Genomic DNA, 23,955 nt, shown 5'->3' with positions numbered 1-23,955 from the left:
TCTACTTTTGGTAAAACTCTTAAAACACACAATGATAGTCCCAGAAATGATTAGAGACATGTAAGAAACAGTTTAAATACGGGTAAATAGAGCCGTTCTATCCTGATGGCCTAGTTCAATCACCGAGATTAGAGGTAGAAAACTCTTAAATGAAGAGAGTAATGATAATGTTTACAATTCCGGCTACTCTAGATGGTGTTTTTCCAAAGAAAGTGCTTCCAACATGAGGAATTTCTGTTTTTAAAGCTCAGAGTATCTGTATGAGGCTGATCAATGAAGAGAATACTGTTTGTATTTACAAGTGAGGCTGAATTGCCTGGCATTTTCTTAATGACAAAGTTTACATCCTGAAGATTCATGTATCTGCTTCTGGAAAAATGTCTAATTTTGGTAAAACTCTTAAAATACACTAGGATAGTCCGGGAAGTGACTAGAAACATGTAAGAAACACTTGAAATGCTGTATAATAGAGCCGTGCTATCTTTATGGCCTAGTTCAATGACTGAGATTAGAGGTAAAAAACTCTCAAGTGAGGAGAGTAAGGATGAAGTTTACAATTGCGGCTACTCTAGATGTTGTTTTTCCAAGGAAAGTGCTTTCAAACATGAAGAATTGCTGTTTATAAAGCTCAGAATATGTATGAAGCTGATAAATAAAGAGAATACTGTTTCTATTTACAGGTGATTCTGATTAGACTGGCGTTTTCTGAATGACTCACTTGAAACCTTGAAGATTGCTGTGTATACTTCTAGAAAAACTGTCTACTTTTGGTAAAAGGCTTAACATACGCAATGATAGTCCCGAGAAATGATTAGAAACTTGTAAGAAACACTTGAAAGGCTGGTACATAGAGCCGTTCTATCTTTATGTTTATGTTCAATCACGGATATTAGAGATAGAATGCTGCATAGTGACGAGAGTAGAGATAATATTTACCATTCTGGCTACTTTAGATGACATATTTCCGAAGAATGTGCTTTCAAACATTAAGAATTGCTGTTTATAAAGCTCAGAATATGTAGGAAGCTGATAAATAAAGAGAATACTGTTTCTATTTACACATGATTCTGATTAGACTGGCGTTTTCTGAATGACTCATTTCAAACCTTGAAGATTCCTGTGTATACTTCTAGGAAAACTGTCTACTTTTGGTAAAACGCTTAACGTACACCATGATAGTCGAGAGAAATGACTAGAAACATGTAAGAAACAGTTGAAATGCTGGTACATAGAGCCGTGCTATCTTTATGGCCTAGTTCAATGACTGAGATTAGAGGAAAAAAACTCTCAAGTGAGGAGAGTAAGGATGAAGTTTACAATTGCGGCTACACTAGATGTTGTTTTTCCAAGGAAAGTGCTTTCAAACATTAATAATTGCTGTTTACAAAGCTCAGAATATGTATGAAGCTGATAAATAAGGAGAATACTGTTTCTATTTATAGGTGATTCTAATTAGACTGGCGCTTTCTGAATGACTCAATTGAAACCTTGAAGATTGCTGTGTATACTTCTAGAAAAACTGTCTACTTTTGGTAAAACGCTTAACATACGCAATGATAGTCCCGAGAAATGATTAGAAACTTGTAAGAAACACTTGAAAGGCTGGTACATAGAGCCGTTCTATCTTTATGTTTATGTTCAATCACGGATAGTAGAGATAGAATGCTGCATAGTGAGGAGAGTACTGATAATGTTTACCATTATGGATACTTTAGATGACATATTTCCAAAGAATGTGCTTTCAAACATTAAGAATTGCTGTTTATAAAGCTCAGAATATGTAGGAAGCTGATAAATAAAGAGAATACTGTTTCTATTTACAGGTGATTGTGATTAGACTGGCGTTTTCTGAATGACTCATTGGAAACCTTGAAGATTCCTCTGTATACGTCTAGGAAAACTGTCTACTTTTGGTAAAACGCTTAACATACACCATGATAGTCGCGAGAAATGACTAGAAACATGTAAGAAACAGTTGAAATGCTGGTACATAGAGCCGTTCTATCTTTATGTTCATGTTCAATCACGGAGATTAGAGATAGAATGCTGCATAGTGATGAGAGTACAGATAATGTTTACCATTCTGGCTACTTTAGATGATGTATTTCCGAAGAAAGTGCTTTCAAACATTAAGAATTTCCGTTTAAAAAGCTGAGAATATGGGTATGAAGCTGAGAAATGAAGAGAATACTGTTTATATTCACAACTGAGGCCGAATTGCCTGGCGTTTTCTGAATGGCACAATTTAACTCTTGAAGATTCATGTGTATACTTCTGGGAAAACTGTCTACTTTTGGTAAAACTCTTAAAATACACAATGATAGTCCCAGAAATGATTAGAGACATGTAAGAAACAGTTTAAATACGGGTAAATAGAGCCGTTCTATCCTGATGGCCTAGTTCAATCACCGAGATTAGAGGTAGAAAACTCTCAAATGAAGAGAGTAATGATAATGTTTACAATTCCGGCTACTCTAGATGGTGTTTTTCCAAAGAAAGTGCTTCCAACATGAGGAATTTCTGTTTTTAAAGCTCAGAGTATCTGTATGAGGCTGATCAATGAAGAGAATACTGTTTGTATTTACAATTGAGGCTGAATTGCCTGGCATTTTCTTAATGACAAAGTTTACATCCTGAAGATTCATGTATCTACTTCTGGAAAAATGTCTAATTTTGGTAAAACTCTTAAAATACACTAGGATAGTCCGGGAAGTGACTAGAAACATGTAAGAAACACTTGAAATGCTGTATAATAGAGCCGTGCTATCTTTATGGCCTAGTTCAATGACTGAGATTAGAGCTAAAAAACTCTCAAGTGAGGAGAGTAAGGATGAAGTTTACAATTGGGGCTACTCTAGATGTTGTTTTTCCAAGGAAAGTGCTTTCAAACATTAAGAATTGCTGTTTATAAAGCTCAGAATATATATGAAGCTGATAAATAAAGAGAATACTGTTTCTATTTACAGGTGATTCTGATTAGACTGGCGTTTTCTGAATGACTCAATTGAAACCTTGAAGATTGCTGTGTATACTTCTAGAAAAACTGTCTACTTTTGGTAAAACGCTTAACATACGCAATGATAGTCCCGAGAAATGATTAGAAACATGTAAGAAACACTTGAAATGCTGGTACATAGAGCCGTTCTATCTTTATGTTTATGTTCAATCACGGATATTAGAGATAGAATGCTGCATAGTGATGAGAGTACAGATAATATTTACCATTCTGGCTACTTTAGATGACATATTTCCCAAGAATGTGCTTTCAAACATTAAGAATTGCTGTTTATAAAGCGCAGAATATGTAGGAAGCTGATAAATAAAGAGAATACTGTTTCTATTTATAGGTGATTGTGATTAGACTGGCGTTTTCTGAATGACTCATTTGAAACCTTGAAGATTCCTGTGTATACTTCTAGGAAAACTGTCTACTTTTGGTAAAACGCTTAACATACACCATGATAGTCGCGAGAAATGACTAGAAACATGTAAGAAACAGTTGAAATGCTGGTACATAGAGCCGTTCTATCTTTATGTTCATGTTCAATCACGGAGATTAGAGATAGAATGCTGCATAGTGATGAGAGTACAGATAATGTTTACCATTCTGGCTACTTTAGATGATGTATTTCCGAAGAAAGTGCTTTCAAACATTAAGAATTTCCGTTTAAAAAGCTGAGAATATGGGTATGAAGCTGAGAAATAAAGAGATTACTTTTTATATTCACAACTGAGGCCGAATTGCCTGGCGTTTTCTGAATGGCACAATTTAACTCTTGAAGATTCATGTGTATACTTCTGGGAAAACTGTCTACTTTTGGTAAAACTCTTAAAATACACAATGATAGTCCCAGAAATGATTAGAGACATGTAAGAAACAGTTTAAATACGGGTAAATAGAGCCGTTCTATCCTGATGGCCTAGTTCAATCACCGAGATTAGAGGTAGAAAACTCTCAAATGAAGAGAGTAATGATAATGTTTACAATTCCGGCTACTCTAGATGGTGTTTTTCCAAAGAAAGTGCTTCCAACATGAGGAATTTCTGTTTTTAAAGCTCAGAGTATGTGTATGAGGCTGATCAATGAAGAGAATACTGTTTGAATTTACAATTGAGGCTGAATTGCCTGGCATTTTCTTAATGACAAAGTTTAAATCCTGAAGATTCATGTATCTACTTCTGGAAAAATGTCTAATTTTGGTAAAACTCTTAAAATACACTAGGATAGTCCGGGAAGTGACTAGAAACATGTAAGAAACACTTGAAATGCTGTATAATAGAGCCGTGCTATCTTTATGGCCTAGTTCAATGACTGAGATTAGAGGTAAAAAACTCTCAAGTGAGGAGAGTAAGGATGAAGTTTACAATTGCGGCTACTCTAGATGTTCTTTTTCCAAGGAAAGTGCTTTCAAACATTAAGAATTGCTGTTTATAAAGCTCAGAATATGTATGAAGCTGATAAATAAAGAGAATACTGTTTCTATTTATAGGTGATTATAATTAGACTGGCATTTTCTGAATGACTCAATTGAAACCTTGAAGATTGCTGTGTATACTTCTAGAAAAACTGTCTACTTTTGGTAAAACGCTTAACATACGCAATGATAGTCCCGAGAAATGATTAGAAACTTGTAAGAAACACTTGAAAGGCTGGTACATAGAGCCGTTCTATCTTTATGTTTATGTTCAATCACGGATATTAGAGATAGAATGCTGCATAGTGACGAGAGTACAGATAATGTTTACCATTCTGGCTACTTTAGATGACATATTTCCGAAGAATGGGCTTTCAAACATTAAGAATTGCTGTTTATAAAGCTCAGAATATGTAGGAAGCTGATAAATAAAGAGAATACTTTTTCTATTTACACATGATTCTGATTAGACTGGCGTTTTCTGAATGACTCATTTGAAACCTTGAAGATTCCTGTGTATTCTTCTAGGAAAACTGTCTACTTTTGGTTAAACGCTTAACATACACCATGATAGTCCCGAGAAATGATTAGAAACATGTAAGAGACACTTGAAATGCTGGTACATAGAGCCGTTCTATCTTTATGTTTATGTTCAATCACGGATATTAGAGATAGAATGCTGCATGGTGACGAGAGTACAGATAATGTTTACCATTCTGGCTACTTTAGATGATGTATTTCCGAAGAAAGTGCTTTCAAACATTAAGAATTTCCGTTTAAAAAGCTGAGAATATTGGTATGAAGCTGAGAAATGAAGAGAATACTTTTTATATTCACAACTGAGGCCGAATTGCCTGGCGTTTTCTGAATGGCACAATTTAACTCTTGAAGATTCATGTGTATACTTCTGGGAAAACTGTCTACTTTTGGTAAAACTCTTAAAATACACAATGATAGTCCCAGAAATGATTAGAGACATGTAAGAAACAGTTTAAATACGGGTAAATAGAGCCGTTCTATCCTGATGGCCTAGTTCAATCACCGAGATTAGAGGTAGAAAACTCTCAAATGAAGAGAGTAATGATAATGTTTACAATTCCGGCTACTCTAGATGGTGTTTTTCCAAAGAAAGTGCTTCCAACATGAGGAATTTCTGTTTTTAAAGCTCAGAGTATGTGTATGAGGCTGATCAATGAAGAGAATACTGTTTGTATTTACAATTGAGGCTGAATTGCCTGGCATTTTCTTAATGACAAAGTTTACATCCTGAAGATTCATGTATCTACTTCTGGAAAAATGTCTAATTTTGGTAAAACTCTTAAAATACACTAGGATAGTCCGGGAAGTGACTAGAAACATGTAAGAAACACTTGAAATGCTGTATAATAGAGCCGTGCTATCTTTATGGCCTAGTTCAATGACTGAGATTAGAGGTAAAAAACTCTCAAGTGAGGAGAGTAAGGATGAAGTTTACAATTGGGGCTACTCTAGATGTTGTTTTTCCAAGGAAAGTGCTTTCAAACATTAAGAATTGCTGTTTATAAAGCTCAGAATATGTATGAAGCTGATAAATAAAGAGAATACTGTTTCTATTTATAGGTGATTCTGATTAGACTGGCGTTTTCTGACTGACTCAATTGAAACCGTGAAGATTGCTGTGTATACTTCTAGAAAAACTGTCTACTTTTGGTAAAAGGCTTAACATACGCAATGATAGTCCCGAGAAATGATTAGAAACTTGTAAAAAACACTTGAAAGGCTGGTACATAGAGCCGTTCTATCTTTATGTTTATGTTCAATCACGGATATTAGAGATAGAATGCTGCATAGTGACGAGAGTACAGATAATGTTTACCATTCTGGCTACTTTAGATGACATATTTCCGAAGAATGTGCTTTCAAACATTAAGAATTGCTGTTTATAAAGCTCAGAATATGTAGGAAGCTGATAAATAAAGAAAATACTGTTTCTATTTACAGGTGATTGTGATTAGACTGGCGTTTTCTGAATGACTCATTTGAAACCTTGAAGATTCCTGTGTATACTTCTAGGAAAACTGTCTACTTTTGGTAAAACGCTTAACATACACCATGATAGTCGCGAGAAATGACTAGAAACATGTAAGAAACAGTTGAAATGCTGGTACATAGAGCCGTTCTATCTTTATGTTCATGTTCAATCACGGAGATTAGCGATAGAATGCTGCATAGTGACGAGAGTACAGATAATGTTTACCATTCTGGCTACTTTAGATGACATATTTCCGAAGAAAGTGCTTTCAAACATTAAGAATTTCCGTTTAAAAAGCTGAGAATATGGGTATGAAGCTGAGAAATGAAGAGAATACTTTTTATATTCACAACTGAGGCCGAATTGCCTGGCGTTTTCTGAATGGCACAATTTAACTCTTGAAGATTCATGTGTATACTTCTGGGAAAACTGTCTACTTTTGGTAAAACTCTTAAAATACACAATGATAGTCCCAGAAATGATTAGAGACATGTAAGAAACAGTTTAAATACCGGTAAATAGAGCCGTTCTATCCTGATGGCCTAGTTCAATCACCAAGATTAGAGGTAGAAAACTCTCAAATGAAGAGAGTAATGATAATGTTTACAATTCCGGCTACTCTAGATGGTGTTTTTCCAAAGAAAGTGCTTCCAACATGAGGAATTTCTGTTTTTAAAGCTCAAAGTATGTGTATGAGGCTGATCAATGAAGAGAATACTGTTTGTATTTCCAATTGAGGCTGAATTGCCTGGCATTTTCTTAATGACAAAGTTTACATCCTGAAGATTCATGTATCTACTTCTGGATAAATGTCTAATTTTGGTAAAACTCTTAAAATACACTAGGATAGTCCGGGAAGTGACTTGAAACATGTAAGAAACACTTGAAATGCTGTATAATAGAGCTGTGCTATCTTTATGGCCTACTTCAATGACTGAGATTAGAGGTAAAAAACTCTCAAGTGAGGAGAGTAAGGATGAAGTTTACAATTGCGGCTACTCTAGATGTTGTTTTTCCAAGGAAAGTGCTTTCAAACATTAAGAATTGCTGTTTATAAAGCTCAGAATATGTATGAAGCTGATAAATAAAGAGAATACTGTTTCTATTTACAGGTGATTCTGATTAGACTGGCGTTTTCTGAATGACTCAATTGAAACCTTGAAGATTGCTGTGTATACTTCTAGAAAAACTGTCTACTTTTGGTAAAAGGCTTAACATACGCAATGATAGTCCCTAGAAATGATTAGAAACTTGTAAGAAACACTTGAAAGGCTGGTACATAGAGCCGTTCTATCTTTATGTTTATGTTCAATCATGGATATTAGAGATAGAATGCTGCATAGTGACGAGAGTACAGATAATGTTTTCCATTCTGGCTAGTTTAGATGACATATTTCCGAAGAATGTGCTTTCAAACATTAACAATTGCTGTTTATAAAGCTCAGAATATGTAGGAAGCTGATAAATAAAGAGAATACTGTTTCTATTTACACATGATTCTGATTAGACTGGCGTTTTCTGAATGACTCATTTCAAACCTTGAAGATTCCTGTGTATTCTTCTAGGAAAACTGTCTACTTTTGGTTAAACGCTTAACATACACCATGATAGTCCCGAGAAATGATTAGAAACATGTAAGAAACACTTGAAATGCTGGTACATAGAGCCGTTCTATCTTTATGTTTATGTTCAATCACGGATATTAGAGATAGAATGCTGCATAGTGACGAGAGTACAGATAATATTTACCATTCTGGCTACTTTAGATGACATATTTCCCAAGAATGTGCTTTCAGACATTAAGAATTGCTGTTTATAAAGCTCAGAATATGTAGGAAGCTGAAAAATAAAGAGAATACTGTTTCTATTTACAGGTGATTGTGATTAGACTGGCGTTTTCTGAATGACTCAATTGAAACCTTGAAGATTCCTGTGTATACTTCTAGGAAAACTGTCTACTTTTGGTAAAACGCTTAACGTACACCATGATAGTCGCGAGAAATGACCAGAAACATGTAAGAAGCAGTTGAAATGCTGGTACATAGAGCCGTTTTATCTTTATGTTCATGTTCAATCACGGATATTAGAGATAGAATGCTGCATAGTGATGAGAGTACAGATAATGTTTACCATTCTGGCTACTTTAGATGATGTATTTCCGAAGAAAGTGCTTTCAAACATTAAGAAATTCGGTTTAAAAAGCTGAGAATATGGGTATGAAGCTGAGAAATAAAGAGAATACTTTTTATATTCACAACTGAGGCCGAATTGCCTGGCGTTTTCTGAATGGCACAATTTAACTCTTGAAGATTCATGTGTATACTTCTGGGAAAACTGTCTACTTTTGGTAAAACTCTTAAAATACACAGTGATAGTCCCAGAAATGATTAGAGACATGTAAGAAACAGGCTGATCAATGAAGAGAATACTGTTTGTATTTACAATTGAGGCTGAATTGCCTGGCATTTTCTTAATGACAAAGTTTACATCCTGAAGATTCATGTATCTACTTCTGGAAAAATGTCTAATTTTGGTAAAACTCTTAAAATACACTAGGATAGTCCGGGAAGTGACTAGAAACATGTAAGAAACACTTGAAATGCTGTATAATAGAGCCGTGCTATCTTTATGGCCTAGTTCAATGACTGAGATTAGAGGTAAAAAACTCTCAAGTGAGGAGAGTAAGGATGAAGTTTACAATTGCGGCTACTCTAGATGTTGTTTTTCCAAGGAAAGTGCTTTCAAACATTAAGAATTGCTGTTTATAAAGCTCAGAATATGTATGAAGCTGATAAATAAAGAGAATACTGTTTCTATTTACAGGTGATTCTGATTAGACTGGCGTTTTCTGAATGACTCAATTGAAACCTTGAAGATTGCTGTGTATACTTCTAGAAAAACTGTCTACTTTTGGTAAAAGGCTTAACATACGCAATGATAGTCCCGAGAAATGATTAGAAACTTGTAAGAAACACTTGAAAGGCTGGTACATAGAGCTGTTCTATCTTTATGTTTATGTTCAATCACGGATATTAGAGATAGAATGCTGCATAGTGACGAGAGTACAGATAATGTTTACCATTCTGGCTACTTTAGATGACATATTTCCGAAGAATGTGCTTTCAAACATTAAGAATTGCTGTTTATAAAGCTCAGAATATGTAGGAAGCTGATAAATAAAGAGAATACTGTTTCTATTTACAGGTGATTGTGATTAGACTGGCGTTTTCTGAATGACTCATTTGAAACCTTGAAGATTCCTGTGTATTCTTCTAGGAAAACTGTCTACTTTTGGTAAAACGCTTAACGTACACCATGATAGTCGCGAGAAATGACTAGAAACATGTAAGAAACAGTTGAAATGCTGGTACATAGAGCCGTTCTATCTTTATGTTCATGTTCAATCACGGAGATTAGAGATAGAATGCTGCGTAGTGATGAGAGTACAGATAATGTTTACCATTCTGGCTACTTTAGATGATGTATTTCCGAAGAAAGTGCTTTCATACATTAAGAATTTCCGTTTAAAAAGCTGAGAATATGGGTATGAAGCTGAGAAATAAAGAGAATACTTTTTATATTCACAACTGAGGCCGAATTGCCTGGCGTTTTCTGAATGGCACAATTTAACTCTTGAAGATTCATGTGTATACTTCTGGGAAAACTGTCTACTTTTCGTAAAACTCTTAAAATACACAATGATAGTCCCAGAAATGATTAGAGACATGTAAGAAACAGTTTAAATACGGGTAAATAGAGCCGTTCTATCCTGATGGCCTAGTTCAATCACCGAGATTAGAGGTACAAAACTCTCAAATGAAGAGAGTAATGATAATGTTTACAATTCCGGCTACTCTAGATGGTGTTTTTCCAAAGAAAGTGCTTCCAACATGAGGAATTTCTGTTTTTAAAGCTCAGAGTATGTGTATGAGGCTGATCAATGAAGAGAATACTGTTTGTATTTCCAATTGAGGCTGAATTGCCTGGCATTTTCTTAATGACAAAGTTTACATCCTGAAGATTCATGTATCTACTTCTGGATAAATGTCTAATTTTGGTAAAACTCTTAAAATACACTAGGATAGTCCAGGAAGTGACTAGAAACATGTAAGAAACACTTGAAATGCTGTATAATAGAGCCGTGCTATCTTTATGGCCTAGTTCAATGACTGAGATTAGAGGTAAAAAACTCTCAAGTGAGGAGAGTAAGGATGAAGTTTACAATTGCGGCTACTCTAGATGTTGTTTTTCCAAGGAAAGTGCTTTCAAACATTAAGAATTGCTCTTTATAAAGCTCAGAATATGTATGAAGCTGATAAATAAAGAGAATACTGTTTCTATTTACAGGTGATTCTGATTAGATTGGCGTTTTCTGAATGACTCAATTGAAACTTTGAAGATTGCTGTGTATACTTCTAGAAAAACTGTCTACTTTTGGTAAAAGGCTTAACATACGCAATGATAGTCCCGAGAAATGATTAGAAACTTGTAAGAAACACTTGAATGGCTGGTACATATAGCCGTTCTATCTTTATGTTTATGTTCAATCACGGATATTAGAGATAGAATGCTGCATAGTGACGAGAGTACAGATAATATTTACCATTCTGGCTACTTTAGATGACATATTTCCGAAGAATGTGCTTTCAAACATTAAGAATTGATGTTTATAAAGCTCAGAATATGTAGGAAGCTGATAAATAAAGAGAATACTGTTTCTATTTACACATGATTCTGATTAGACTGGCGTTTTCTGAATGACTCATTTGAAACCTTGAAGATTCCTCTGTATACTTCTAGGAAAACTGTCTACTTTTGGTAAAACGCTTAACATACACCATGATAGTCGCGAGAAATGACTAGAAACATGTAAGAAACAGTTGAAATGCTGGTACATAGAGCCCTTCTATCTTTATGTTCATGTTCAATCACGGAGATTAGAGATAGAATGCTGCATAGTGACGAGAGTACAGATAATGTTTACCATTCTGGCTACTTTAGATGAGGTATTTCCGAAGAAAGTGCTTTCAAACATTAAGAATTTCCGTTTAAAAAGCTGAGAATATGGGTATGAAGCTGAGAAATGAAGAGAATACTTTTTATATTCACAACTGAGGCCGAATTGCCTGGCGTTTTCTGAATGGCACAATTTAACTCTTGAAGATTCATGTGTATACTTCTGGAAAAACTGTCTACTTTTGGTAAAACTCTTAAAATACACAATGATAGTCTCAGAAATGATTAGAGACATGTAAGAAACAGTTTAAATACGGGTAAATAGAGCCGTTCTATCCTGATGGCCTAGTTCAATCACCGAGATTACAGGTAGAAAACTCTCAAATGAAGAGAGTAATGATAATGTTTACAATTCCGGCTACTCTAGATGGTGTTTTTCCAAAGAAAGTGCTTCCAACATGAGGAATTTCTGTTTTTAAAGCTCAGAGTATGTATATGAGGCTGATCAATGAAGAGAAAACTGTTTGTATTTCCAATTGAGGCTGAATTGCCTGGCATTTTTTAATGACAAAGTTTACATCCTGAAGATTCATGTATCTACTTCTGGAAAAATGTCTAATTTTGGTAAAACTCTTAAAATACACTAGGATAGTCCGGGAAGTGACTAGAAACATGTAAGAAACACTTGAAATGCTGTATAATAGAGCCGTGCTATCTTTATGGCCTAGTTCAATGACTGAGATTAGAGGTAAAAAACTCTCAAGTGAGGAGAGTAAGGATGAAGTTTACAATTGCGGCTACTCTAGATGTTGTTTTTCCAAGGAAAGTGCTTTCAAACATTAAGAATTGCTCTTTATAAAGCTCAGAATATGTATGAAGCTGATAAATAAAGAGAATACTGTTTCTATTTACAGGTGATTCTGATTAGATTGGCGTTTTCTGAATGACTCAATTGAAACCTTGAAGATTGCTGTGTATACTTCTAGAAAAACTGTCTACTTTTGGTAAAAGGCTTAACATACGCAATGATAGTCCCGAGAAATGATTAGAAACTTGTAAGAAACACTTGAATGGCTGGTACATATAGCCGTTCTATCTTTATGTTTATGTTCAATCACGGATATTAGAGATAGAATGCTGCATAGTGACGAGAGTACAGATAATATTTACCATTCTGGCTACTTTAGATGACATATTTCCGAAGAATGTGCTTTCAAACATTAAGAATTGATGTTTATAAAGCTCAGAATATGTAGGAAGCTGATAAATAAAGAGAATACTGTTTCTATTTACACATGATTCTGATTAGACTGGCGTTTTCTGAATGACTCATTTGAAACCTTGAAGATTCCTCTGTATACTTCTAGGAAAACTGTCTACTTTTGGTAAAACGCTTAACATACACCATGATAGTCGCGAGAAATGACTAGAAACATGTAAGAAACAGTTGAAATGCTGGTACATAGAGCCCTTCTATCTTTATGTTCATGTTCAATCACGGAGATTAGAGATAGAATGCTGCATAGTGACGAGAGTACAGATAATGTTTACCATTCTGGCTACTTTAGATGAGGTATTTCCGAAGAAAGTGCTTTCAAACATTAAGAATTTCCGTTTAAAAAGCTGAGAATATGGGTATGAAGCTGAGAAATGAAGAGAATACTTTTTATATTCACAACTGAGGCCGAATTGCCTGGCGTTTTCTGAATGGCACAATTTAACTCTTGAAGATTCATGTGTATACTTCTGGAAAAACTGTCTACTTTTGGTAAAACTCTTAAAATACACAATGATAGTCTCAGAAATGATTAGAGACATGTAAGAAACAGTTTAAATACGGGTAAATAGAGCCGTTCTATCCTGATGGCCTAGTTCAATCACCGAGATTACAGGTAGAAAACTCTCAAATGAAGAGAGTAATGATAATGTTTACAATTCCGGCTACTCTAGATGGTGTTTTTCCAAAGAAAGTGCTTCCAACATGAGGAATTTCTGTTTTTAAAGCTCAGAGTATGTATATGAGGCTGATCAATGAAGAGAAAACTGTTTGTATTTCCAATTGAGGCTGAATTGCCTGGCATTTTCTTAATGACAAAGTTTACATCCTGAAGATTCATGTATCTACTTCTGGAAAAATGTCTAATTTTGGTAAAACTCTTAAAATACACTAGGATAGTCCGGGAAGTGACTAGAAACATGTAAGAAACACTTGAAATGCTGTATAATAGAGCCGTGCTATCTTTATGGCCTAGTTCAATGACTGAGATTAGAGGTAAAAAACTCTCAAGTGAGGAGAGTAAGGATGAAGTTTACAATTGCGGCTACTCTAGATGTTGTTTTTCCAAGGAAAGTGCTTTCAAACATTAAGAATTGCTGTTTATAAAGCTCAGAATATGTATGAAGCTGATAAATAAAGAGAATACTGTTTCTATTTACAGGTGATTCTGATTAGACTGGCGTTTTCTGAATGACTCAATTGAAACCTTGAAGATTGCTGTGTATACTTCTAGAAAAACTGTCTACTTTTGGTAAAAGGCTTAACATACGCAATGATAGTCCCGAGAAATGATTAGAAACTTGTAAGAAACACTTGAAAGGCTGGTACATAGAGCCGTTCTATCTTTATGTTTATGTTCAATCATGGATATTAGAGATAGAATGCTGCATAGTGACGAGAGTACAGATAATGTTTTCCATTCTGGCTAGTTTAGATGACATATTTCCGAAGAATGTGCTTTCAAACATTAACAATTGCTGTTTATAAAGCTCAGAATATGTAGGAAGCTGATAAATAAAGAGAATACTGTTTCTATTTACACATGATTCTGATTAGACTGGCGTTTTCTGAATGACTCATTTCAAACCTTGAAGATTCCTGTGTATTCTTCTAGGAAAACTGTCTACTTTTGGTTAAACGCTTAACATACACCATGATAGTCCCGAGAAATGATTAGAAACATGTAAGAAACACTTGAAATGCTGGTACATAGAGCCGTTCTATCTTTATGTTTATGTTCAATCACGGATATTAGAGATAGAATGCTGCATAGTGACGAGAGTACAGATAATATTTACCATTCTGGCTACTTTAGATGATATATTTCCCAAGAATGTGCTTTCAGACATTAAGAATTGCTGTTTATAAAGCTCAGAATATGTAGGAAGCTGAAAAATAAAGAGAATACTGTTTCTATTTACAGGTGATTGTGATTAGACTGGCGTTTTCTGAATGACTCAATTGAAACCTTGAAGATTCCTGTGTATACTTCTAGGAAAACTGTCTACTTTTGGTAAAACGCTTAACGTACACCATGATAGTCGCGAGAAATGACTAGAAACATGTAAGAAACAGTTGAAATGCTGGTACATAGAGCCCTTCTATCTTTATGTTCATGTTCAATCACGGAGATTAGAGATAGAATGCTGCATAGTGACGAGAGTACAGATAATGTTTACCATTCTGGCTACTTTAGATGAGGTATTTCCGAAGAAAGTGCTTTCAAACATTAAGAATTTCCGTTTAAAAAGCTGAGAATATGGGTATGAAGCTGAGAAATGAAGAGAATACTTTTTATATTCACAACTGAGGCCGAATTGCCTGGCGTTTTCTGAATGGCACAATTTAACTCTTGAAGATTCATGTGTATACTTCTGGAAAAACTGTCTACTTTTGGTAAAACTCTTAAAATACACAATGATAGTCTCAGAAATGATTAGAGACATGTAAGAAACAGTTTAAATACGGGTAAATAGAGCCGTTCTATCCTGATGTCCTAGTTCAATCACCGAGATTACAGGTAGAAAACTCTCAAATGAAGAGAGTAATGATAATGTTTACAATTCCGGCTACTCTAGATGGTGTTTTTCCAAAGAAAGTGCTTCCAACATGAGGAATTTCTGTTTTTAAAGCTCAGAGTATGTATATGAGGCTGATCAATGAAGAGAAAACTGTTTGTATTTCCAATTGAGGCTGAATTGCCTGGCATTTTTTAATGACAAAGTTTACATCCTGAAGATTCATGTATCTACTTCTGGAAAAATGTCTAATTTTGGTAAAACTCTTAAAATACACTAGGATAGTCCGGGAAGTGACTAGAAACATGTAAGAAACACTTGAAATGCTGTATAATAGAGCCGTGCTATCTTTATGGCCTAGTTCAATGACTGAGATTAGAGGTAAAAAACTCTCAAGTGAGGAGAGTAAGGATGAAGTTTACAATTGCGGCTACTCTAGATGTTGTTTTTCCAAGGAAAGTGCTTTCAAACATTAAGAATTGCTCTTTATAAAGCTCAGAATATGTATGAAGCTGATAAATAAAGAGAATACTGTTTCTATTTACAGGTGATTCTGATTAGATTGGCGTTTTCTGAATGACTCAATTGAAACCTTGAAGATTGCTGTGTATACTTCTAGAAAAACTGTCTACTTTTGGTAAAAGGCTTAACATACGCAATGATAGTCCCGAGAAATGATTAGAAACTTGTAAGAAACACTTGAATGGCTGGTACATATAGCCGTTCTATCTTTATGTTTATGTTCAATCACGGATATTAGAGATAGAATGCTGCATAGTGACGAGAGTACAGATAATATTTACCATTCTGGCTACTTTAGATGACATATTTCCGAAGAATGTGCTTTCAAACATTAAGAATTGATGTTTATAAAGCTCAGAATATGTAGGAAGCTGATAAATAAAGAGAATACTGTTTCTATTTACACATGATTCTGATTAGACTGGCGTTTTCTGAATGACTCATTTGAAACCTTGAAGATTCCTCTGTATACTTCTAGGAAAACTGTCTACTTTTGGTAAAACGCTTAACATACACCATGATAGTCGCGAGAAATGACTAGAAACATGTAAGAAACAGTTGAAATGCTGGTACATAGAGCCCTTCTATCTTTATGTTCATGTTCAATCACGGAGATTAGAGATAGAATGCTGCATAGTGACGAGAGTACAGATAATGTTTACCATTCTGGCTACTTTAGATGAGGTATTTCCGAAGAAAGTGCTTTCAAACATTAAGAATTTCCGTTTAAAAAGCTGAGAATATGGGTATGAAGCTGAGAAATGAAGAGAATACTTTTTATATTCACAACTGAGGCCGAATTGCCTGGCGTTTTCTGAATGGCACAATTTAACTCTTGAAGATTCATGTGTATACTTCTGGAAAAACTGTCTACTTTTGGTAAAACTCTTAAAATACACAATGATAGTCTCAGAAATGATTAGAGACATGTAAGAAACAGTTTAAATACGGGTAAATAGAGCCGTTCTATCCTGATGGCCTAGTTCAATCACCGAGATTACAGGTAGAAAACTCTCAAATGAAGAGAGTAATGATAATGTTTACAATTCCGGCTACTCTAGATGGTGTTTTTCCAAAGAAAGTGCTTCCAACATGAGGAATTTCTGTTTTTAAAGCTCAGAGTATGTATATGAGGCTGATCAATGAAGAGAAAACTGTTTGTATTTCCAATTGAGGCTGAATTGCCTGGCATTTTCTTAATGACAAAGTTTACATCCTGAAGATTCATGTATCTACTTCTGGAAAAATGTCTAATTTTGGTAAAACTCTTAAAATACACTAGGATAGTCCGGGAAGTGACTAGAAACATGTAAGAAACACTTGAAATGCTGTATAATAGAGCCGTGCTATCTTTATGGCCTAGTTCAATGACTGAGATTAGAGGTAAAAAACTCTCAAGTGAGGAGAGTAAGGATGAAGTTTACAATTGCGGCTACTCTAGATGTTGTTTTTCCAAGGAAAGTGCTTTCAAACATTAAGAATTGCTGTTTATAAAGCTCAGAATATGTATGAAGCTGATAAATAAAGAGAATACTGTTTCTATTTACAGGTGATTCTGATTAGACTGGCGTTTTCTGAATGACTCAATTGAAACCTTGAAGATTGCTGTGTATACTTCTAGAAAAACTGTCTACTTTTGGTAAAAGGCTTAACATACGCAATGATAGTCCCGAGAAATGATTAGAAACTTGTAAGAAACACTTGAAAGGCTGGTACATAGAGCCATTCTATCTTTATGTTTATGTTCAATCACGGATATTAGAGATAGAATGCTGCATAGTGACGAGAGTACAGATAATGTTTACCATTCTGGCTACTTTAGATGACATATTTCGGAAGAATGTGCTTTCAAACATTAAGAATTGCTGTTTATAAAGCTCAGAATATGTAGGAAGCTGATAAATAAAGAGAATACTGTTTCTATTTACACATGATTCTGATTAGACTGGCGTTTTCTGAATGACTCAATTGAAACCTTGAAGATTGCTGTGTATACTTCTAGAAAAACTGTCTACTTTTGGTAAAACGCTTAACATACGCAATGATAGTCCTGAGAAATGATTAGAAACATGTAAGAAACACTTGAAATGCTGGTACATAGAGCCGTTCTATCTTTATGTTTATGTTCAATCACGGATATTAGAGATAGAATGCTGCATAGTGCCGAGAGTACAGATAATGTTTACCATTCTGGCTACTTTAGATGACATATTTCCGAAGAATGTGCTTTCAAACATTAAGAATTGCTGTTTATAAAGCTCAGAATATGTAGGAAGCTGATAAATAAAGAGAATACTGTTTCTATTTACAGGTGATTGTGATTAGACTGGCGTTTTCTGAATGACTCAATTGAAACCTTGAAGATTGCTGTGTATACTTCTAGGAAAACTGTCTACTTTTGGTAAAACGCTTAACATACGCCATGATAGTCGCGAGAAATGACTAGAAACATGTAAGAAACAGTTGAAATGCTGGTATATAGAGCCGTTCTATCTTTATGTTCATGTTCAATCACGGAGATTAGAGATAGAATGCTGCATGGTGACGAGAGTACAGATAATGTTTACCATTCTGGCTACTTTAGATGATGTATTTCCGAAGAAAGTGCTTTCAAACATTAAGAATTTCCGTTTAAAAAGCTGAGAATATGGGTATGAAGCTGAGAAATGAAGAGAATACTTTTTATATTCACAACTGAGGCCGAATTGCCTGGCGTTTTCTGAATGGCACAATTTAACTCTTGAAGATTCATGTGTATACTTCTGGGAAAACTGTCTACTTTTCGTAAAACTCTTAAAATACACAATGATAGTCCCAGAAATGATTAGAGACATGTAAGAAACAGTTTAAATACGGGTAAATAGAGCCGTTCTATCCTGATGGTCTAGTTCAATCACCGAGATTAGATGTAGAAAACTCTCAAATGAAGAGAGTAATGATAATATTTACAATTCCGGCTACTCTAGATGGTGTTTTTCCAAAGAAAGTGCTTCCAACATGAGGAATTTCTCTTTTTAAAGCTCAGAGTATGTGTATGAGGCTGATCAATGAAGAGAATACTGTTAGTATTTACAATTGAGGCTGAATTGCCTGGCATTTTCTTAATGACAAAGTTTACATCCTGAAGATTCATGTATCTGCTTCTGGAAAAATGTCTAATTTTGGTAAAACTCTTAAAATACACTAGGATAGTCCGGGAAGTGACTAGAAACATGTAAGAAACACTTGAAATGCTGTATAATAGAGCCGTGCTATCTTTATGGCCTAGTTCAATGACTGAGATTAGAGGTAAAAAACTCTCAAGTGAGGAGAGTAAGGATGAAGTTTACAATTGCGGATACTCTAGATGTTGTTTTTCCAAGGAAAGTGCTTTCAAACATTAAGAATTGCTGTTTATAAAGCTCAGAATATGTATGAAGCTGATAAATAAAGAGAATACTGTTTCTATTTACAGGTGATTCTGATTAGACTGGCGTTTTCTGAATGACTCAATTGAAACCTTGAAGATTGCTGTGTATACTTCTAGAAAAACTGTCTACTTTTGGTAAAAGGCTTAACATATGCAATGATAGTCCCGAGAAATGATTAGAAACTTGTAAGAAACACTTGAAATGCTTGTACATAGAGCCGTTCTATCTTTATGTTTATGTTCAATCACGGATATTAGAGATAGAATGCTGCATAGTGCCGAGAGTACAGATAATGTTTACCATTCTGGCTACTTTAGATGACATATTTCCGAAGAATGTGCTTTCAAACATTAAGAATTGCTGTTTATAAAGCTCAGAATATGTAGGAAGCTGATAAATAAAGAGATTACTGTTTCTATTTACAGGTGATTGTGATTAGACTGGCGTTTTCTGAATGACTCAATTGAAACCTTGAAGATTGCTGTGTATACTTCTAGGAAAACTGTCTACTTTTGGTAAAACGCTTAACATACACCATGATAGTTGCGAGAAATGACTAGAAACATGTAAGAAACAGTTGAAATGCTGGTACATAGAGCCGTTCTATCTTTATGTTCATGTTCAATCACGGAGATTAGAGATAGAATGCTGCATAGTGATGAGAGTACAGATAATGTTTACCATTCTGGCTACTTTAGATGATGTATTTCCGAAGAAAGTGCTTTCAAACATTAAGAATTTCCGTTTAAAAAGCTGAGAATATGGGTATGAAGCTGAGAAATAAAGAGATTACTTTTTATATTCACAACTGAGGCCGAATTGCCTGGCGTTTTCTGAATGGCACAATTTAACTCTTGAAGATTCATGTGTATACTTCTGGGAAAACTGTCTACTTTTCGTAAAACTCTTAAAATACACAATGATAGTCCCAGAAATGATTAGAGACATGTAAGAAACAGTTTAAATACGGGTAAATAGAGCCGTTCTATCCTGATGGCCTAGTTCAATCACCGAGATTAGAGGTAGAAAACTCTCAAATGAAGAGAGTAATGATAATGTTTACAATTCCGGCTACTCTAGATGGTGTTTTTCCAAAGAAAGTGCTTCCAACATGAGGAATTTCTGTTTTTAAAGCTCAGAGTATGAGTATGAGGCTGATCAATGAAGAGAATACTGTTTGTATTTACAATTGAGCCTGAATTGCCTGGCATTTTCTTAATGACAAAGTTTACATCCTGAAGATTCATGTATCTGCTTCTGGAAAAATGTCTAATTTTGGTAAAACTCTTAAAATACACTAGGATAGTCCGGGAAGTGACTAGAAACATGTAAGAAACACTTGAAATGCTGTATAATAGAGCCGTGCTATCTTTATGGCCTAGTTCAATGACTGAGATTAGAGGTAAAAAACTCTCAAGTGAGGAGAGTAAGGATGAAGTTTACAATTGCGGCTACTCTAGATGTTTTTTTTCCAAGGAAAGTGCTTTCAAACATTAAGAATTGCTGTTTATAAAGCTCAGAATATGTATGAAGCTGATAAATAAAGAGAATACTGTTTCTATTTACAGGTGATTGTGATTAGACTGGCGTTTTCTGAATGACTCAATTGAAACCTTGAAGATTGCTGTGTATACTTCTAGGAAAACTGACTACTTTTGGTAAAACGCTTAACATACACCATGATAGTCGCGACAAATGATTAGAAACATGTAAGAAACAGTGGAAATGCTGGTACCTAGAGCCGTTCTATCTTTATGTTCATGTTCAATCACGGAGATTAGAGATAGAATGCTGCATGGTGACGAGAGTACAGATAATGTTTACCATTCTGGCTACTTTAGATGATGTATTTCCGAAGAAAGTGCTTTCAAACATTAAGAATTTCCGTTTAAAAAGCTGAGAATATGGGTATGAAGCTGAGAAATGAAGAGAATACTTTTTATATTCACAACTGAGGCCGAATTGCCTGGCGTTTTCTGAATGGCACAATTTAACTCTTGAAGATTCATGTGTATACTTCTGGGAAAACTGTCTACTTTTGGTAAAACTCTTAAAATACACAATGATAGTCCCAGAAATGATTAGAGACATGTAAGAAACAGTTTAAATACGGGTAAATAGAGCCCTTCTATTCTGATGGCCTAGTTCAATCACCGAGATTACAGGTAGAAAACTCTCAAATGAAGAGAGTAATGATAATATTTACAATTCCGGCTACTCTAGATGGTGTTTTTCCAAAGAAAGTGCTTCCAACATGAGGAATATCTGTTTTTAAATCTCAGAGTATGTGTATGAGGCTGATCAATGAAGAGAATACTGTTTGTATTTACAATTGAGGCTGAATTGCCTGGCAATTTCTTAATGACAAAGTTTACATCCTGAAGATTCATGTATCTACTTCTGGAAAAATGTCTAATTTTGGTAAAACTCTTAAAATACACTAGGATAGACCGGGAAGTGACTAGAAACATGTAAGAAACACTTGAAATGCTGTATAATAGAGCCGTGCTATCTTTATGTCCTGGTTCAATGACTGAGCTTAGAGGTAAAAAACTCTCAAGTGAGGAGAGTAAGGATGAAGTTTACAATTGCGGCTACTCTAGATGTTGTTTTTCCAAGGAAAGTGCTTTCAAACATTAAGAATTGCTGTTTTTAAAGCTCAGAATATGTATGAAGCTGATAAATAAAGAGAATACTGTTTCTATTTACAGGTGATTCTGATTAGACTGGCGTTTTCTGAATGACTCAATTGAATCCTTGAAGATTGCTGTGTATACTTCTAGAAAAACTGTCTACTTTTGGTAAAACGCTTAACGTACACCATGATAGTCGCGAGAAATGACTAGAAACATGTAAGAAACAGTTCAAATGCTGGTACATAGAGCCGTTCTATCTTTATGTTCATGTTCAATCACGGAGATTAGAGATGGAATGCTGCATAGTGACGAGAGTACAGATAATGTTTACCATTCTGGCTACTTTAGATGACATATTTCCGAAGAATGTGCTTTAAAACATTAAGAATTGCTGTTTATAAAGCTCAGAATATGTAGGAAGCTGATAAATAAAGAGAATACTGTTTCTATTTACACATGATTTTGATTAGACTGGCGTTTTCTGAATGACTCATTTGAAACCGTGAAGATTCCTGTGTATACTTCTAGGAAAACTGTCTACTTTTGGTAAAACGCTTAACATACACCATGATAGTCGCAAGAAATGACTAGAAACATGTAAGAAACAGTTGAAATGCTGGTACATAGAGCCGTTCTATCTTTATGTTCATGTTCAATCACGGAGATTAGAGATAGAATGCTGCATAGTGACGAGAGTACAGATAATGTTTACCACTCTGGCTACTTTAGATGATGTATTTCCGAAGAAAGTGCTTTCAAACATTAAGAATTTCCGTTTAAAAAGCTGAGAATATGGGTATGAAGCTGAGAAATGAAGAGAATACTTTTTATATTCACAACTGAGGCCGAATTGCCTGGCGTTTTCTGAATGGCACAATTTAACTCTTGAAGATTCATGTGTATACTTCTGGGAAAACTGACTACTTTTGGTAAAACTCTTAAAATACACAATGATAGTCTCAGAAATGATTAGAGACATGTAAGAAACAGTTTAAATACGGGTAAATAGAGCCGTTCTATCCTGATGGCCTAGTTCAATCACCAAGATTACAGGTAGAAAACTCTCAAATGAAGAGAGTAATGATAATGTTTACAATTCCGGCTACTCTAGATGGTGTTTTTCCAAAGAAAGTGCTTCCAACATCAGGAATTTCTGTTTTTAAAGCTCAGAGTATGTGTATGAGGCTGATCAATGAAGAGAATACTGTTTGTATTTACAATTGAGGCTGAATTGCCTGGCATTTTCTTAATGACAAAGTTTACATCCTGAAGATTCATGTATCTGCTTCTGGAAAAATGTCTAATTTTGGTAAAACTCTTAAAATACACTAGGATAGTCCGGGAAGTGACTAGAAACATGTAAGAAACACTTGAAATGCTGTATAATAGAGCCGTGCTATCTTTATGGCCTAGTTCAATGACTGAGATTAGAGGTAAAAAACTCTCAAGTGAGGAGAGTAAGGGTGAAATTTACAATTGCGGCTACTCTAGATGTTGTTTTTCCAAGGAAAGTGCTTTCAAACATTAAGAATTGCTGTTTATAAAGCTCAGAATATGTAGGAAGCTGATAAATAAAGAGAATCCTGTTTCTATTTACACATGATTCTGATTAGACTGGCGTTTTCTGAATGACTCATTTCAAATCTTGAAGATTCCTGTGTATACTTCTAGGAAAACTGTCTACTTTTGGTTAAACGCTTAACGTACACCATGATAGTCGCGAGAAATGACTAGAAACATGTAAGAAACAGTTGAAATGCTGGTACATAGAGCCGTTCTATCTTTATGTTCATGTTCAATCACGGAGATTAGCGATAGAATGCTGCATAGTGACGAGAGTACAGATAATGTTTACCATTCTGGCTACTTTAGATGACATATTTCCGAAGAATGTGCTTTAAAACATTAAGAATTGCTGTTTATAAAGCTCAGAATATGTAGGAAGCTGATAAATAAAGAGAATACTGTTTCTATTTACACATGATTTTGATTAGACTGGCGTTTTCTGAATGACGCATTTGAAACCGTGAAGATTCCTGTGTATACTTCTAGGAAAACTGTCTACTTTTGGTAAAACGCTTAACATACACCATGATAGTCGCAAGAAATGACTAGAAACATGTAAGAAACAGTTGAAATGCTGGTACATAGAGCCGTTCTATCTTTATGTTCATGTTCAATCACGGAGATTAGAGATAGAATGCTGCATA

The sequence above is a fragment of the Myotis yumanensis genome, unplaced genomic scaffold (assembly GCF_028538775.1).
Source record: "Myotis yumanensis isolate MYYU_CA2020_CCGP unplaced genomic scaffold, mMyoYum1.0.hap1 SCAF_7, whole genome shotgun sequence".
Classification (NCBI taxonomy): Eukaryota; Metazoa; Chordata; class Mammalia; order Chiroptera; family Vespertilionidae; genus Myotis; species Myotis yumanensis.
This window is presented reverse-complemented; position numbering follows the sequence as displayed.